Source organism: Heterocephalus glaber, unplaced genomic scaffold (assembly GCF_053883595.1).
Source record: "Heterocephalus glaber isolate CG9 unplaced genomic scaffold, H.glaber_assembly_v1.0 deba00001504, whole genome shotgun sequence".
Lineage (NCBI taxonomy): Eukaryota > Metazoa > Chordata > Mammalia > Rodentia > Bathyergidae > Heterocephalus > Heterocephalus glaber.
Genome location: NW_028258324.1, coordinates 3,723,410 through 3,737,234, shown reverse-complemented (window position 1 = coordinate 3,737,234; position 13,825 = coordinate 3,723,410). Strand labels below are relative to the sequence as shown.

Here is a 13,825-nt window from a genome sequence, read left to right as displayed (position 1 = left end):
AGTCACTTCTTTCTTTCCCCTCTGTCAAGTTACGGGGCTGGCAACCTTCCTTCCTCAGCCAGTCATGGTATTCCAACCTCAGAAAGAAAGTGATATTGCTTCTTGGCCTTTTGGCTAAGATCAAGTCCAGAAAGAAAGTGCCATCTGTGAAAAAAAAAACACCTTTTTTTTTTTTGGTACCAGGGATCGAACTCGGGATCTTGTGCTTGCTAGATAGGTGCCAGAACACTGAGGTAAATCCCTGGCCCAAAGGAAAAAAAAAAAATCTTAACAGGGTTCCCACCAAAGTGATTGTTAGAGGCTGGGCGTGGTTAAAGTGCTGTTAACCCCAGACTCAAGCAGCTGAGGCAGGAGGATCGCTGTGAGTTTGAGGTCAGCCTAGGCTACTCAGTGAGTTCAAAGCCAGCCTAAACTACATAGTGAGACCCTGCCTCAAAAAAACAAAACAAAAAACAAACAATCAAAAACCCCGAAGTGATTGTTACAGCAGGCCGTGGGCTCAGCAAACTGAAAGTGGCTGTAGTGGCTTTTTCCTGAGTAGTGTTTAGCCTGCTCTAAGGGCTCATTACAGCTACATCGCTGAGAAGCTTGATTTTATCCTCATTTTACTAAGGCCCAGAAGTCCTATTATCTAGCTAGTAGGGGGCCCTGGGGTGTGGGGCCAGGACCTGTACCTGCATTTGAATCCCTGACCTTGAAGCCCAGCTCAAGGTTAGGATAACCATCTTCATGGGACTCACGGTCTGCCTTGGAGGCAGGTCATGGGCAAAAGATGCTGTCATAGAAGTCAAGACAAGCTGCTTCAGGGCAGAGAACAGGGAATGCCCAGTGCGGGCCAAGACCTGTGCTGGGGCCTTAATCCATGGGCAACGGGCCAGATGTCGTTGAGACAGCACAGGAGGATGGCTGTACCTTGGGACTAGTGAGGGGCAAAGCTGGGGAAGCCGCTGGGAGGAGGCTTCTTATATTCTAGAGGCTTTAGGAGGAGATGCGAGATCAAAAGCCTCCACTTTTAAAAGCGGCATGACCTTGGATCAGACTTCCCCCTAATGCCTCAGTTTCCTTACTAGTGAACCGGGGTCCCGACACCCCCCCGCCGCCCCCGCCCCCGCCCCCGCCCCCCCGTCACTAAGAAAGCAAACAGCACACTGCTGACGTCTCCTAAGTATGCGCGTGAGTAAAAGAAGATGCTGTCTGCTCTACATGCGGGGGCTGCGCAGGCAATGACGCCAAGCCAACGGCACTCTGACCCGGGGTAACCAGCGAAAGCTACGCTGCCAGCTACACTGAGAACTACCCGCATGCGCCAGCTAATGTCGTCACAGTCACGTGCTCCAGACATTCTGCACCTGGCGTGAGAGGCAGGTTCTGCTTGACGGGCCAGCCGACCAGTCAGCGGGAAGCGCTCATCGGGGCGTAGGGCAAAGAGGCTGTTGATTGGGGATAGTTTCAGATAGGGGAGGGTTCTTTGTCGTTCTGGTTACTATGACGCCCGGCCCCCGCCCCCTCGGCTGGCCGCCATCTTGTTGTTGATCCGTACCCAGTGGCCAGCGCTGGGAGCTGGACCCAGCGGCCTGCGTGGGGCCGCTGCAGTGGGGCTCAGCACCTGCGCCGCCTGCCAGGGGGCGGGCCGAAACCTGGAGGCCCGGGGGGCTCAGCTCCCGTGGGGAGCCTCGGGCGCCCGCAGCCCGGCCAGGGCGGGTGAGTGACAGGAACCGAACCGGGCCGAAAGACCGCTTGACGCCCGAGGGGAGGGTGGTGGTAGGCGCTGGATTATAAGGGCGCGAGCGGGGCTGGGGTTTAGGCCGAGCACCGTTGGAGCTTCCTGACTGGCTGCCCGCCGAGCCTTTCAGGTGCTGGCGCCGAGGCTGGGAGGACCGCCCGGGTGGAGGTCGGGTAACCTCGGGTCAGCGGCAGATAGCGGGAAACGAGCTTCTCTGACCCGATCCGGCTCCGCCGGCTCGGGGGCTCTGAAACGTAGCCAGCGCTAGCCAGATGCTCTCCGGGCGCAGCGTTGCTACGAGAGATGCGCATATTTTCAGGCCCCTCGAGACTAACGCTGGACAAGGTAGGCCAAAGCCCAGGTAAGCGGAGCGGGCCATAGTCATGGCCCTCAGTCTGGCAAGGCAGAGCCCTGCCAGGCTCCTTCCTCCTGAGACCCTCTGAGAGCTTCACGTTCTCCTTGAAGCCCAATGTTTGCTTTCTCTAGAAAGGTCCAGATAAATATCCGTAATGCCTGAATTTTATTTTAGAGTGTAATTTAGAGCTCAATCACTATTGTTTGGAGTGTGTGGCTGAGGAGAAAGTGAATGCTGCGATGATGACTCAATTAATTTTGTCTACCGAAGAGACACGCTGATCAGAAGGCAGGAAATGTAGGAGTGTATTACAGCTGGAAAAATAAATGAAACTTGTTTTTGTTGTTGTGGAACTGCCAAACAAATTTTTTGACTTCTGAGACAGGATCTGGCTATGTATATCAGGCCAGCCCTAAACTCCTTATGCAGCTCAGGCTGACCTCAAACTCGAAATCCTCCTGCTTCAGCCTCCCAAGTACTGGAATTACAGTCCATGTCACCAAGCCTGGCTTTTAAATTAGCTTTTAACAATACTATTTGTATTACCTCAGTGAAATCGACTGTCAGATCCCTTTCTGGATGGGAGGGAGGAAAGGGGGTAGATGCTAGGCAGAGTATGCAGGTCAAGAAAGAGTTCTGACTGCTCTGGAACACACCTCTTTATCCATGGCCCCTTAGCCTCTTCATAGAGATGTCTTTCTCTTTTCTTTTTCTTTTTTTTTGGTACTGATAATTGAACCCAGGACTTTCTTACTAAAATACATAGTCAGCCTTTATTTCTGAAACAGGTTTTTCTAAGTTGCTAAATTGCCCAGGTTAGTCTTGAACTTGCCATCCCTTCTGCCTCGGCCTCCCAAAGTGTTGGGATTACAAGTGTGTACTACCACACCCAGATCCAAACAAGTACCAAAGCTTGGGTAAGATAATTAAGAAGTGAGCCAGGGATTTAGCTCAGTGGTGCTGCTGCCTGCCTCGAAAGTGGAAGGTTCCAAGTTCGATCCCCATACCAAAAAAAAAAAGAAGAAGATAACTAAGAAGTCAACCAGCAGTATTTTAGGATCATGTCACCTCTGAATGTTTAATTTTGAAAGAAACTAGCTTCTTGATCAGGAGATCCTTTTGGAAACCAGATGCTGAAACCAGAGGAGGCAGGCAGTTTGTTGGTGTTTGCTTGATATTCTTATGAGGAGATAGAGGAGTACTCCTTATTTCTTATTTTATTTTATTTTTTGGTGCCAAGGACCGAACTCGGGACCTTGCACTTGCAAGACAGGCATGGGAACCACTGAGCTACCCCCAGCCCCTCTCTCTTATTTATTTCATTGCCCCCTCAGGGTCTTTTTTTATCTTATTTTTTTTGATAAGTAGTGCAGGCTGACCTTGATCTCACTGTGTAGCCCAGGCTGGCCTCAGATTTGCAGTGATCCTCCTGCCTCAGCCTCCCAGGTGCTAGGACTACAGGCATGCATCATTACGCCAGGCTCAGGACCATTTTTTAAATTTTTTAATAAATTTTTTAAAATAAATTCTTAATAAATTTTGGTAAGACAAGTCTTTGGGCAGTTCTTGAAAGGAAGAGGAAAAATACTAGCAGCTTCTCAAACTTGTCCCAGCCAAGTCCTGTTGCTTGCATTTAGAAAGTTGAGGCAGCCACAGACTTAAAGTAACAGTTAAAGTAACAATAACCGTAAGTTAGAGTCCTATCTTGTTTCAGTATTGGATTTCTTTGAGATACAGAAGATTATCCTTTGTGACGTTCTCAACACTGATTTTTTTTTTTTTAACTTGTTTATGTTTTTGCAGTACTGGAAATTGAACCCAGGGCTTCAGGCATGCCAGGTGAGTGCTCTACTATTGAGCTACACCCCAGTCCTTTAAAAATTTTATTTTGAGCAGGGTCTCTAAATTGCCCAGGCTGGCCTTGAACTTGAGATCCTTCTACTTCTATTTCCCTGTTACTACCTGGGATTACAGATGTGCACCATTATACTGACTCAACACTAACTTTTGCATAATTTTAGGGGATTCAAGGGCCCATTTAAAGTTTATCCTTGGTCTAGCCCTATATTAGAAATCAATTCCAAGGAAATCAGAATATCAAAGAGCTTTTATTGTCTTTTGTTTAATGCTTTTACTGCCTCGTAACCATCTGTGAGTAGTGGATGCTGCTTTCGATTCAGCACATTTACCCAAAGGTTGTTTATAGCAGTACTTTTGGGCTTGGGGTTTTTAAGTGCAAATGAGTGGGACTCATAATAGCAGACCCTCCATCCACTTTGATTTGTCTTTGCATAATTCACCTGTAAACTTCAGTACAACTGCTATGGGCAGTAGGTATACTTCCCAGACTGGAGGTCCTCTGAAGTCAGTCTTCAGTGGACTGATGGGGTGATACCTGATGTCCTTATGTGGCATTCAAGGAGCTGTTGCCCAGCTGTCCTCAGCCCACCTCCAGGCTTTACTCTGATCTCCACTCCCCAAATGATTTGCTTAAATGTTTGCACATACTTCTCTCTACACAGTTCCTCTCACCAGCTGAATCTGGTGATTTTTGTCCATTTGGGATGCCCTGTTTCCTCACTTTTATCTTCTACTTCCAGAGTCCAGTTCAGGTCCTTTTTTATTTGCGTGTGCGTGTGCGTGCGTGTGTGTGTGTGTGTATGTGTGTGTGTGTCAGTCAGGGGGTAGATGTGGGAAATTGACCCAGGGTCTTTACACTGAGCTACATCCCTAACCCCACTCCCTTGTTTGATAGAATGTTGCTAACTTGGTAAATTGACCAGGGTGAGCTGAAATTTGTGATCCTCTTGCTTTAGCCTCCCAGAGTGCTAAGATTACAGGCATGCGCTACTATGTCCTCATTTTTCTTCCTTACAAAACACCCCAATCCATTTCAGCCCCTGGGAATGCGCCACTCCCTCTGAAGTGGAGTAGTGTTATGGCCCTTAAACAGCAAAATAATATTTGCTCTTTTAAGGATTAACTTTGTTTCTTCTGGTTAGAAGCAGACCCCTTTCTGGCAGAGACCGTATTTTACACTTATTTGTGTCTTTCACAACTGTGTGTAGTAGATGAGAACCAATTGTTTATAAATATGTACTAAATTTATCTGAGTTGGAAACACCCTCTAACTAAACAAGGAAATGCGAGAGAGTGGACAGGTGAAAATGGGGAAGTGCTAATGTTATACTATGGATGAACCTCAAACATGCTGAGTGAAAGAAACTAGATGTAAAAGACTACATTCATATGATTGCATTTATATGAGCTATCCAAAATAGGCAATTCTATAGGGAGAGGAAGTAGATTAGCGGTTGCTTAGGGGGTAGAGGTGGTTGAGGGGTTAGGGAAGTGTTAACTGAAGGGTATAGGACAGTGATAGTGAACCTTTTAGAGAAGAGTGCCCAAACTGAAACCCAAAACCCACTTATTTATCTTAGAGTCCCTACAGTGCAATTAAACCTGAATACTGAGAATTTAGGTTAGAAAAAACAACTCATATATTAACATCTTTTGTCTTAAAAGAAAAACAGCACACATGCTATAGGTTTGCCACCACTGGTATAGGATTTCATTTTGAGCTGATAAAAATGTTCTAATCTGGATGTTCTGGTGCATGCCTGTAATCCCAGCACTCAGGAGGCTGAGACAGGAGGATCACACCATTCAAGGCCAGCCTGGACTATATAGCGAGAGAGACCCTGTGTCAAAAAAACCAAAAAACAGGTTCTAAAATTGTGTGTGCGCATGTATCTGTAAGTACAGTATACTAAACAGCATTGAATTATACACGTTAGTGAGTGAATAGTGTGATGTGTGAGTCATCTCAATAAAGGTGTTACTTGAAAATTTATGTAAATGACATGAGGTGATGAAAATATACAGTGAATGTAAAATTTTTAAAAATCATTTTATTTCAGTAAGACACACATTGCCATTAATCCTCAATACATCCTGTCTTCAGGGAGTACACCCTGCAGGAACACACTCATCCCATTTTTCCTGTCACTTTCTGAAGCAGTTCTGGAAGTCCTCTTTTGTGTTTAGGAGTTGTGATCAAAATTCAGTGACTGTTGCTGCCGGGTGCCATCCAGCAGAGGCAGGCTTGTAAAAACTTTATGGTGTGTCTTTATCCACCTTGTTCATTGGATTTGCCTATTCAGTGCTATAGTTTTTCTGCATCTTTGTGGGTGATTTCAGTGCTTAGAATGGCTCCCAACTGTTGTGCTGTCTGGTATTCTTTTTTTTTGGTACCCGGAATCAAACTCAAGACCTTGGATTTGCAAGGCAGGTGCAGAGCCACTGAGTTAAATCCCCGGCCTGCTGTCTGGTTTTTTTTTTGTTTGTTTTTTTGGTACTGGGGATCAAACTCAGGACCTTGCGCTTGTGAGGCAGGTGGTGGCACCACTGAGCTAAATCCGTGGCCCTGGTATTCTTTTTTTTTTTTTTAGCCCTGGTGTTCTTAAGCATAAGAGGGCTGATGTGCTTTACATGTGTTGGATAAGTTTTGTTTAAGCATGAGTTCTAGTACTCTTGGCTATGAGTTAAGTATTAATCAGTAATATATTTTAAGTTGTCTAAACAGAAATACATAAAAGGCTATGTTTTATATGTGTGTAGACCTGGAAGATTATCTGTTGATTGGTTAATGAAAATGTGACCAGAGGCTTGGAGGAACTTAGCCATTTATTTCTTCTAGATATACTGGCTCGGTATTGAATAGCTCCATGTACACAGTGATTGATTTATTTATTTATTGTACTGGGGATTGAACTTGGGTCCTTGCTATTGCAGGGCAGGGGCCAGAACCACTGAGCTAAATCCCCAGCCCTACACAGTGATTTTATAGAACATAGCTGTCATTATTAGTAAGGCGAATTGACTGAATAGTCTTTTGTGCCAGAGAGCCCTAGATTTTAATTTTTGAGAGCTACAGGTAATTTTTTTGGTAATGTCAGTTTCCACACCTTTAGAGGTATATTGCTAATTCTAGTGATTTACCTACAGCATCCCTCAGAACCCCAAGACACTATATCAGGTGTGGTGAGGTGAGGGTTGGGCTCCTCCCAGTGTCCATCCTCTTAGATGTGGCTGATGTTCCTGAATGCTTGCTGCTTACAGAGGCTGAGCTCACCCTACAACAAGTGTACTGTCCAGGTGAGAATCACCCAACGCCCTCCACTCCCAATGCACCAGCGATGCCTATCTTTGTGTCTAAGCAACAGCAATTGGCAGAGGTTGCTGAGGACTGACAAGTCACTCCAGGATGCCCAGGATGATAGTGGTATGGCCCAGTCTGAGGAGGGTGCTTGGGTCACAGATGGAATCCACTTACCACTTTGGTTCAAATGGCAGAAGCTTTAGTTCCCGCTTGCTACCCAGCTGCCATTCACTGCAGCTGACAAGAGTGCAGATGCAGTACAGGAACCCTCCTTTGCCTCCTGGGAAGCTTTCCAGGCACAGAATGGAGATAGACAGTAAGGAAAGAAGTGCCCATCCCACACCCACAGAGCAGTATCCAGACTATCCATCATATGATGCAGGTCAGTGCTATATAGAACAGAAACATGCTACTCTTGCTTGGGGGAAATGACTTTAAAAGCACAAAAGTTATTACCTGTTTTCCAAACCTAACTTTGGGAAAAGGCAGCAGGATAAAATGCCATTAGTTCTAATGATTAAGCTTGTAAAAAATTAATCATATGAGAAGCAGCCTGCAGGCCAGCATCTAGGCCCCTCATACTGTCTCTGGAGACTGAACTGCAACCTAGGAGGGGACTCTTACCGGGTCAGCAAAACTTCATCTTTGGTCTAGTCTAAAAACTGCTCTTGGCAAAATTACTAAATCAGCCACATGGCATGTAACAATTGTTAAGTTATTTGAAAAGTAGTGTTAATACTTTGACCATGTTGTAAAAAAAGCCATCTAAAAAATAAAGAGAGGAAGGCCAGGAAAAAGGCAGGTGCCAAGGAGGTCTGAAAGGTCCAGCCAGGGACACTCATGTATGCAGGTTGGGTTCAGCTCCACCTCAGGTCAGCTTGTTCCACTTGATGGTGTAGAGCAGCTTTTCAGGAGTGCCTTGTGGTAGAACTCAGGCAGCTTCAGCAGGTTGTGTAGGTACTGGCTGTGGGAAGCTGATGGAGGTCAGATCCCCCAGTGTAGATACAAAATTCAGGGTAAAGCTCCTTAATCCCCAAGATGTGTCAGAGCACAGCTTGTTACAATTTGAGCAATTTGTGCTTTTCTTCATCAATGAAACCTACAACGCTCCAAAATTTTTTTTTGTGCGGGGATCAAACAGGGTCCTTGCGCTTGCGCAGCAGGCAGCGAAACCACTGAGCTAAATCCCCGGCCCTCTCCAAAATATTTTAATGACAGGATAGTTTGTAAAGGATTTTAGGTCCTCTAGCCTTATGGTAACTTGAATACCAGAAATTTATACAGTAAGTCCTGACTTACAAACATTTGAGTTTCGAACTTTCACAGATACAAACAGACCTTGTATTATGAACATTCCTAGATGTGAACAGATCACCAAAGTAAAAATACTTTCTTTACAGTACAGTGGTACCTTGGTTTACGAACTTAATTTGTCTTACAATTTTGGGGAAGATGGCTGCATTTGTGTTTGTTTGGGGAGGATGGCCGTGGTTGTGTCTATTTATTTATTTAATTTATTTTTAGATGGGCTTTCACTCTGTAATTCAGGCTGGCCTTGAACTCAAGGCAATCCTCTCTCAGCCTCCTGAGTGCTGGGCTTATAGAAATGTGCTACCATGCCCAGCTACATGATGGTAGTGTTTGTCACCAGATGCAGAGTTTGCAAATGAAAGCAAGATTTTGCCAAATGCTTTTGCTTGTGAACCGAATTGTTTACAAGAGATCCTTTTTTTGGTACCAGGGATCAAACTTTGGTCCTTGGACTTGTGAGCTAGGTGGTGGAACCACTGAGCTAAATCCCCAGCCCCCGAATTGTTTATAAACGGAAGTGTTTGTGAACAGAGGCATGACTATTTTTATGTGTGTATTTAGTTTTTTTATGCTTTACGTTGAATATTTGTGTCATAGTTGCACAGTATTTTAAGACTCAGTCAGGAACAAATCCATCTTACAAATGTTCTCCCAGAACAGAACTCATTCGTAAGTTGGGGACTTACTGTACTTGAATTTCCTTGCTGGTCAAACATCCCACAGCCATTCCAGGCTGACGACTTAGTCAGGACTTGTCAGAATGGCAGGCACTGTGGGCAAATCTGTTCATCCTGGATTCAGCCACAAAGTAGGTGTACATGATGTGTTTGGCACTGTGCTGACAGGGATATCTTTCCCACCAAATTTTAGTTCAGCCACCTGGGCCTCTCTCAGGTTGTTCTTCATCAGGTTGAAGTTCCGCCCCAGCCCCTCCATGTCTCCCTGTAGCTCTTGAGGAATAGTAGAGTAGGTTCCTGTAGACCTCAGTGACTAGGGAGGTTGGGTGGTGGATGCCCACATCTGTACCTGGTCCCTAGCAGCTTGGAGAGAAAGAAGCTTGGAAGGGCAGCTCCACCAGCCTGTTTTCATAGAGAGCCTTTCAGAGTATTCTGCCTAGGAAGTAGTAATTGAACAAGTAATCTTCCACAAGTATCTGAGCAGCTGGGATGGGATACAGAAGCCCTCCATTAGTAGTCTTAAAGAACCCCTGGTTGGGATAAATCCTAGTTTCAGTAACTCATTTAAAAGCTGTCTGAAGGGCCCGGGGATTTAGGTCAGTGGTTCGGGCACCTGCCTCATAAGCGCAAGGTCCCAAGTTTAATCCCTGGTGCCAAAAAAAAAAAGGTTAAATAAAATTAAATAAATAAAACCTGTCTGAGGGCTGCGGGTTTAGCTCAGTGGTGCCACCACCTGCCTCACAAACGCAAGATCCTGAGTTCAGTCCTCAGTACAAAAAAGCTGTCTGAAAATACCACCACCATAGATTCCAGCTTCATCAAGACCATGGGCATTGAGCAAGTGCACACAGATCTGCTTTTTCAAATCATGCTCGTTTTGGGGGGCAAAGTTTATCACAAGCATCTTCATAAATATAATTTCTTCTTCTTCTTTTTTTTTTTTTGGTACCAGGGATTGAACTCAGATCCTTGTGCTTGCGAGGCTGGCAGCAGAACCACTGAGCTAAATCCCTGGCCCCTATAATTTCTTCTTATAGTGACATTCTATCCAGAAATGGACCACCTCTTTGAATTTGCTTATCTGCATAGATCAAACTTGGAAAGATTCTCACTCTCTCCTTACCTGGGACCACAAAAGGCAGCTCTGTCAGAATTGTGAGCTGCCGCTCCTTAGATACAGATAGCAATGGGGATTCCAAACACCTAGAGTGGACTGCAGCAGGCTGGTCTCTGCATTGGCTGGAACCTCTATACAGTGTCTGGATCCTAACGTATACTGGTACAGCTGGGTGACCTTATTTGCTTTAATATCTTTTTTTTTTTTGGTACCAGGGATCGAACTCAGATCCTTGTGCTTGCGAGGCTGGCAGCAGAACCATTGAGCTAAACCCCCGGCCCTGCTTTAATATCTTTTTGTTCTGATTGCCAGTGATTTGGAGAACAAAAAATTCTCGTTATGTTTCTCTAGATTTCAGTATTTTCAGGATTGGTGATAACTTTAAACAACTGAATCCATTGTTTTTTATTATTCCATCTGTGTACAGTTACAACCCAGAATTAATAGTAACTGATATTTCAAAAGGCTAAAAAAACCCCAAAACACTCCAAAATGCTGTAATAAATTCTTTTTTGTTGAACAGGGTCTCACTATGTAACTCAGGCTGGCCTTGAACTTGTGATGATCCTCTTGCTTCAGCCTCCCAAGTGCTGGGATTACAGGCCATGCCCAGCAATATATATTTTTCTTGAACCTCTGGTTTTGTTTCTGGGTATGCCAGCTTGATTATCCCTAAACAGGCATTTTGAAGCAGTGAGACAGCATGATCAGCTTCTCCACAGTGAAAGGCATCACTGATGATTGTTTTTGTTTTTGTTTTTGTTTTATTGGTACCGGGGATCGAACTCGGGTCCTTGTGCTTGCGTGATGATTGTTTTTGACCTGCAACTTCTATGGATTATCAAAGAATTCATTATCATATATGGAAATCAGCAAATGATTATACACATAGGGTTAAAGCGAGAAAAGGTGGGAATTATTTAACTAGATTCTTCCAAAGACATGGGAGAACCCCAAGATATCACTTAGAACAATGGCACCATGAACCCCGTGATCATCTGTGTTGTCATGGAAGAGATGAGAAACCAAAGGTGCCTCAAACCTGCCATTGAAAGCTAAACTGTAGAGAAGCCTGACTGGGCACCATTGTGTGGTGCGGCACCATGAGCGTGTGACAGATGGAGGCCATCCTTGTGAAAGCCCTCCGTGCTGGCCAAGTCTCTTCACACCAGGCTTAGCAGTGTGTTGGGCTGCTGCTTTGTGTTCAGCTTCCTCAGGCCCTCCTCAGTTATGTATGGGGTGGAGACAGCGTTGCTCAGGTTGATGGGCTCACCGGCCTCCTCACATTTTCAGAGTCACTGGCAGTGTTGAGAGCTGGCTGTGGCAGTTGAGGCAGGTAACTGGGAAAGGAAGGTCAGGAGCATCTGTAGACCAGCAGGCTCTACTTGGAGAGCGTCCCCAAATAATTTTCACCAACAGTTAGAATAGACAAGTCATGCTGCTCACCACTCCTTTCTGAACATCCTCTCTCTAGTAACAATAATGCATTCAGAAAGGGTTCAAAAGGGAAAGCAGGCTGTACATCTGCTTAGTGCAGAAATGACGAAATGAAAAACCTAATCTGTAAAAGGTGCTGCCAGAAATGCCTCTGTGAAGGCTGAAAAAACTTGTTTTGTACCTTCTGGACAGTAGTTGTACATAAAATGCAGGGGTTTTAGGACATTCTCCAACAAAATTTTTGCTGTAAGAACTCAGATAAATCGGAATATTCAGTACTTAATGGAAGCTTGCTGTTAATCAATAGAGAGATAATACCCATTGTGACTCATGTAGCACAAAATTTGTGCAGTCATTGATACAATGTAGCAAGCATCCTGCAGAACAGACAGATAAGGCTGGGGATTTAGCTCAGTGGTTTCTCCGCCTGCTGCGCCAAGCACAAGGACCTGAGTTCGAGCCCCAGTACCAAAAAAAACCCAAAAAAACCCACAGACAAATAAAGTATTTGCAGGGGAAAACACCTCAAGACATTCCCATTAGAAGTGCAACATTTGGGCCGGGGATTTAGCTCATTGGTTCCGCCGCCTGCCTTGCAAGCGGAAGGACCTGAGTTCGATCCCTGGTACCAAAAAAAAAAAAAAAAGTGCAACATTCAAACTGTCCTCATTACAGTTTTGTAGCAGCCTATAGCAGAGGCTCATCAACTTCTTTATCTGAATATTTAATATTCATCAGTTTCTTTTTTACTTTTTTGGTTTTTTGAGACAGAGTCTCACTTTGTAGTTCAGGCTGACCTTGAACTCGCTATGTAGTCCAGGCTGGCCTCAGACTTGAGTGCTGGGATTGCAGATCATCAGTTTCTTTATCTGAAATAAGTATGTCAGTCTCAGATCCTCTGACACAGAACTGTGTTTAACTAAGTTTGGATACAGCCATGTCAAATGTTTTGAGTCTTCACTTTGTAAAAGGACAGAAGCTGCCAACAAAGGATAGAAGCTGCCTCACCAGGAGGTTAAGGTTGGGGTCACTGCCACTGTGACCGGGTGAGGGGTGCCGCTGTATGTTGACATGTTATTATCATTCATAGTTTACATTAGGGTTCATTCCTAGTATTGTACATTTTGCAGGTTTTGCAAATGTTTGATGACATGTGTCCATCATAGTATCAAACAGAGTCACTGTCGTAAAAATTCTATGCAACCTGTTCATGTCTACCTCCCCTCAACCTTTGACAACTACTTATTTTTACTATGTTCATAGTTTTGCCTTTTATAATTGAAATCATGTAGGTAACCTTTTTAGATTCTTTTTCAGTTGGTAATACTCAAGATTTTTCCATGTCTTTTTTTTTTTTTTTTTTAATATGGCACTAAGGATTAAACCCAGGGCCTTCACACTGAGCTACTACATCCCCAGACTTTTTTCTTTTTTACTTACTAACCCTAACCCTAATGCTTGAGACAGTATCACTAAGTTACTAAATTGCCCAGGTTGGGTTCCAATTTACAATCCTGCTGCAGCCTTCCAGTGTGCTGGGATCATAGACATGCGCTACCATGCCACGTCTTTTCATGGCTCGATAGCTCATTTTCTTTTAGCATTGAGTGATATACTTTTGTCTGGATGCTGCAATTTATTTGTACATTCACCCACTAACGAATATCTTGGTTGCTTCCAAGTTTTAACAATTATGAATAAAATTGCCTTATACATCTCTGTAGTTTCTTTTGTTGTTTTTTTTGTTACTGGGCATCGAACTTGGGACCTTGTGCTTGCAAGGCAGGTGGCAGAACCACTGAGCTAAATCCTTGGCCCTCTAATTTCTTATATAAAATATATCTCTGCTTTCACTAGAATGAAAAGCTCTTATTATTTATTAAAGGAAAACTTTCTGGGTTTTTTTTTTTTTTTTGAGATGGAGTCTTCCTATATTGCCCAGACTGGCCTTGAACTCAGAACACTACCACTAAGCTGAGTGTGGCAGCACATCCCTGCAATCCCAGCAGTCTGGGAGGCTGCTGCAAGAATATTTCTAGATGGA

The 13,825-nt window shown here is 44.5% G+C and overlaps 1 protein-coding gene and 1 pseudogene across 7 annotated transcripts in view; one reads left to right on the top strand and one right to left on the bottom strand.

Moving 5' to 3' along the window:
* The first annotated feature begins 1,501 nt into the window (after nucleotides 1–1,501).
* Ip6k1 (inositol hexakisphosphate kinase 1) overlaps nucleotides 1,502–13,825 on the top strand; it is a 56,214-nt gene continuing 43,890 nt past the window's right edge. For 2 of the 7 annotated variants that reach the window (XM_013070118.3, XM_087186086.1), the window contains exons 1-2: nucleotides 1,502–1,701; nucleotides 3,882–3,917. The gene's annotated coding sequence lies outside the window, so the exon portion shown is untranslated. Of the gene's footprint in view, nucleotides 1,702–1,798; nucleotides 2,085–3,881; nucleotides 3,918–7,085; nucleotides 7,236–13,825 lie in introns of those variants that run through there. The other 5 variants (XM_087186087.1, XM_021263016.2, XM_021263130.2 and 2 more) reach the window with 5 other exon arrangements.
* On the bottom strand, nucleotides 10,984–13,357 carry LOC101710471 (ubiquitin-protein ligase E3C pseudogene; annotated as a pseudogene).